At 29.8% G+C, this 5,422-nt stretch overlaps 1 pseudogene; it reads right to left on the bottom strand.

The window, feature by feature from the left end:
• Window positions 1-3,287: 3,287 nt before the first annotated feature.
• Window positions 3,288-4,377, bottom strand: LOC146912004 (uncharacterized; annotated as a pseudogene).
• Window positions 4,378-5,422: the final 1,045 nt, after the last annotated feature.

Raw genomic sequence — 5,422 nt, 5'->3', positions numbered from 1 at the left:
TTTATTTGGTACAATTTGGATCCTCCACAACCGTGGTCTCTGCTGCGGTCTCTACGAAAGTGATTGATGAAAAAACACCAATCTATTTATTTACGGTGCTAGTCTTAATCTGTGGACAGTTACTTTGCATTTGCCTCATTGTTTCTCAGTCTGTTTCTTACATTCATTTCCACAAATCTTTAACACTTGAAATTCTTCTGTTTGCATTAGCAGATGAGTAACTTTAACCCAATTTCTACTGTTCTGAACTTGAAGTTAAGGCCTTCCATTTTCCAATCTTATACATAAGTGCTTATCAAGATAATCGAGGATAAGCTCTTGTGCTATAAGCTGCAAATAAGCTCTATTTCAAAACAGGGCCTTCTCTAACTTTGGCCTCCCAGTGACACTAAGACTGAACAACATAACCATCCCCAATTACAAATATGAAATTAAAATGCATTATTCCATTATTTAATATATTTGGCTATCCCATTTTTTAAAGTTAAACTCATACAGTTTCAGATTGAAAGTTTAACTTCATATGATCTTATATGGTAACATCTGCAACAACTAAAAAAAAAATCCACATTCTGCAATCACCAACATAAATCTGCAGATTATTAACAATAGTTTTCTACATCATCAAAAATCTTGCCATATGCTATATAAAACTGAAAGACCCTTTTGAACATTAAAATATAGAATCCTAAAAACATATGGGCGGAAATTGATCTTTGAGTGAAGAGCTTGACGGAAATTTAATTACTATCAAATTCTTTATAAAATATATCATTCAATGATCATGTACATTCTCTAATTAATAGGTATATGGAAAGTCCAACCGAGCTGCATCTCGGAGTTACAAAAAGGGAGAAGTAAACATATAGTTGTTGGATATCATTCGTTGTTGGATATCATTCTTTTCGTGATTTTGCTATTCTTCGTGTTGGTACATCACTTAATGTTCGCCATTTTGTTCCGGGCCAGTATTTTATCGTCACAGGAATCACTAGAGGAAAAGGAACTCAGGTGTTTCAATACTACAGTCTACATATTTCTCATCCCTTTTTCTTTATAAATGATAATAATCTCTCTCTTACATTGAGTATGTAGTATGATGTGTACATGCTTATGCTTTTGTTCCTGCATGTGTCTATATAATAGTAGTTGAGTTGCATGCATTGTGTTCTTTGTTTCATATTGAATCAGGCAATAACATGATACTACTATCCTTACAGATCTATGTCCTTTCAGTTACGTGAGATTTGATTATAATTTTTTTTTCTTTCTGTTTCTAGGGTTCGAGTAGAAACTTTGTATCAAGAAACCTCTAGCTTCAAGCAAGATACACTAAAGGAAGAGGATACTTTTTTCTAATTAATAATTGTTTCCTTTTTGAAGTTAATTTATTTGAGACTGACCTTACAGTGTAGTATCTTAATAAATTTGCTACGTTTATCTATTCGGATTGAGATAGATTTAAAGGACTATGTGTGGGGAATAGATTTCATAAGGTTAAGATATGTTGTCTGATTTTTGCCAAGGTTATTGAGTTCCCTGCGTACTACTAATTTTACACCATAATTTTGCATTTTGCAAATTATTTGTGAACACAAATTGGAGAAGTTATAAAACCGTAATGTTAAGGAAAATGGGAATTTTATTCTCATCTTCATAGGAATAACATTCTCTGAAACATAAATATGGGAATTTTATTCGTACTTAGAAAATGATGTTTCTTTAACGTTATAATATTTTCAGAAACCATAAAAATAAGGATTATAATAAGTAATTACGTATGGATTTATTTTTCATCTTCATGGGAACTTTATTCTCACTCTTTTCTTTGGAAAAAAAAAATTTATATTCCCAGAACGTTTTATATCCGGAATAAAATTTAGTAAATTTTAATAAACATAGGCATGTATATTTCTATCGTTTTATTCTCAGTAATATAAGAATATAGCTTGAAACAAACACCATTACTCTTTTTGTAATTGTCCTTTTTTTAAAAGAATTTTTGTTATTATTTATTTGTCATTTTCTAAGTCATTTGTTATATATTAACCAAATGATTGAGTTTGATAAAAAAAATTATTGAGTTGAACCGGTTAATGAAATACACTCAAAGAAAATATTTCGAATGAATCTAAACTTTACTTACTTTCTTATCGAAATATAAATATTTCTTGTTCTATTTGGTTTTTTGACGGATTCTTGTTCTATTTGGTTGTGAATACAATTTTAAATTAAAGTTTAAAAAAGAATTGAGCTAGTAATATATTGATAAATCGATAGTGATTATTATATTCTTAGTCAACGATCTCTCTTTCATTTTCATTAATTAATTAGAGTCAATTTTCCTTGTGTCCCAATTCATTACTTTGACTTATATAAAAGGAATGATAATATTCGAGTATCATCAATAAAATATTTTCAATGTCACTAGCAAATAGAGTATTTTATTTTGTAGACTATTGACTAGCCTTTCCAAAATAAAATATAAACATAATTTTTTAAATTATGCATATTAAAGAAAATCATATACTCTAAAAAGTTCATATTTAATCTTTGTTTATTTCTTTGAAGCAAATAATTACTCTTTGTTATATATCAATACCACAAAATATATTATTTTCTAAATTACAAGAAAAAAATTATTGAGTAAATCACACTTATGACTAATATATTGATTCATTAAAAATACAGATACAAAATCTGAAACAAAATTTGTTTATAATTTATTATGGATGGCGAAGTTTTAAGAAACAACTATTATTAACAAAATTTGAACTAATAATTGCTTAGATGTTTACTCATTTGAGTTGAAAGATGTAATTATTGACACGTCTCGAATATGATTAACTTTGATGGTGATAACCTATAAATGAAAAGTTTTCAACATAATGAAGACATCTACAAACTCAAGGATCATAACTAAATGTATAGTATAAATAAACCAAGAAAGAAAGTTGATTTTTTTTTTTAATAAATAATGAAAGTTGATTTAGCTGTGTATTTTGTTATTGAATGTACAATAAATGAGTTGGATTTGAATTTAGATCTCACACATTTGCCACTGGGCCAATGGTAATATCTTGTTCAATTGCGTAAATATTTTTAGAGATTTTTTTTAAGGGAGCTATTTTTAGATATGGATGACATGTTTAAAATTTTAAATTAAATTAAATGATCGCTAATATATTTTTGGCTTAAGAAAATACCCTTTGACTAGAAAGTGGTCAATGATCCCTTTCTCAATCCCACACACAAAATGACAAATACATCATAATCCACAAATATTATCACACATCTTTTTCATAGATCATGATTCAATACTTACAAAAACCTTATTATTTCATTATATGAAATCTAACATAAAAAACCAAAAATAACCTATTAATACCTCAAAAATGATTTCTATACTATAAATTAATACCTCAAAATTAACCTATAGTCATAATCAATTTTTTTTTGGACTAAAAATGGTTAAAATTTGAATTAAAATTAATCAAACATGAAGAGGAAAACCTCTTCCAATATTAGCATTAAAACCAACACTAAACCCAATTAACTCTTTCTTATAAGGTAAATACGATTTTACCCTCGCCTCTTTCTTTCTTCCATAAAACACTTCCATCGCTGACGCCGTCGCCGGAGTTTTCTTCTCCGTCACCGGCATTTTTTTCCGACAATGGTTTTTTCACCGCTAACCAGCTTCAAATTCCCCTTTTTTGCTGGAGTTAACGAATTCAAGGACTCTTTTCCGTCGCTTTTGCTTCGCCGGAGTAAACTCAGAAACTTCCATCGCGAAGATGAAGAATTCGAAGATGAACCAGTTGAGTTGCTTTTCTTACATTTTATCGGAGAATTCATCGGAGATGATTTTGGTGTCCAGAAACAATACGACTCCGCCGGAATCGAATCCAGATCATCTTCCACCTCCGACGAAGGTACACTATTCCGTTTCTCTTTCTCATTTCCGATGAAAAGTTTCTTCAACGAATTCAAAATCTCCGCTGCGTCAGAGTTTCTTCTTCCGCCGCCGTGAAGTTTCCGTTTCTCATCTCCGATCAACAAATTCTTCAACGAAATCGAAATGTCATCCGCGTCGGAGTTTCTTCTCTGGTCGCGATTGAAGATCGGGAAAACATCTGTTGCATTGCGACGGTGACTACGAAACACGACGAATTCGAAATCGTCGTTGTCGTTTTGAGTGTTTGAAATGTCGTTTTCATTAGTGACTTGTTGAGCGACGTCGTTTATGTTATTTGAAGAATAAGTACTGAAACTTAGACACAAAAATGAGTCCATTGCTGAAGAAGTTTCTTCGTTTTCTTGTTGAGTTTGCATTTTTGTTTTGTGTTTGAGTTTTTGTGTTTTGTTTATGAAACTTTGACTTAGTTTGTGGTATTTATAGGATACGAGGTTGAGTGTACGAAGGAAGATAGAAAGAGCAGCCAACGTTTATGTAAATATTAATATTAAAAAAATTCATTATAGTAATATTCATACTATCATATCATGGATGACGGCATGACCATTTGTTTCTTTTTCTGCTATTATTCTAGAAAAATGAACTAAGTAAAAAAAATCAGGTTCTAGTGACAAGGGATTAATTTTTTTATTAGACGTGTACCAAATACTAAGAATAAGTGATAAGGGATTAATTTGTAATTGATAGTTTATAGTTTTATTATAAGTTTATATGATTAAAAAAAGAGACTTGATTGTGCTTTTCACATAAATGAATATAGAGCTATGAAGTCCGGATATTCCAAAACGGATACCGATACTCCACGGATATTCGCATATACGTATCTCCAAAGTATCAAAATTAATTATTTAAATTTTAAAAAATGTTTTTTCGGATATTTATATGATACTCCACAGATATATCAGGAGACTTACAAGATACTTTACATATACGTATCCTAAAAAAGATGAAGGGTAAAAAAGTGAGACAGTATTGTAAAAATTCAGTAAAGATGTATATGATTCAATTATAGATATGAATTGGTAGAATTGCTTTATCGATAAACCATTTAAAATTATATTTCTTGTAGATAAAGGTAACGAGAGAGAGGATGTTTCTCTTGATATCCCAACATATGAAAATATAATATGGTTTATAAGAAAACTTTACATTTTTTTATTTTGATCACGTGTATTATTTTTAAAAAATTGTGACTTTTATAATAATATATAATAATGAAGAGTAATCAATGTTTATTTTCTTCAAGTATTTTACATACATATAAGTTTCAGTATAAAAATTTTGTTAGCGTATCTTAGTGTATCGTATCCTAACTTTTAAAAAATCCGCGTATCCGCCTACCCGTATCGTATCGTACCCGCACATGTACCCGTATCAGGGCTTCATATATATAGTTACTTTTGCGAGCAATAGATTGATCCAAATGGTAATGAGTTTAGTTCA

Source organism: Medicago sativa, chromosome 6 (genome assembly GCF_051527215.1).
Source record: "Medicago sativa cultivar Bolivia chromosome 6, Bolivia_mono, whole genome shotgun sequence".
Lineage (NCBI taxonomy): Eukaryota > Viridiplantae > Streptophyta > Magnoliopsida > Fabales > Fabaceae > Medicago > Medicago sativa.
This window is presented reverse-complemented; position numbering and strand designations above follow the sequence as displayed.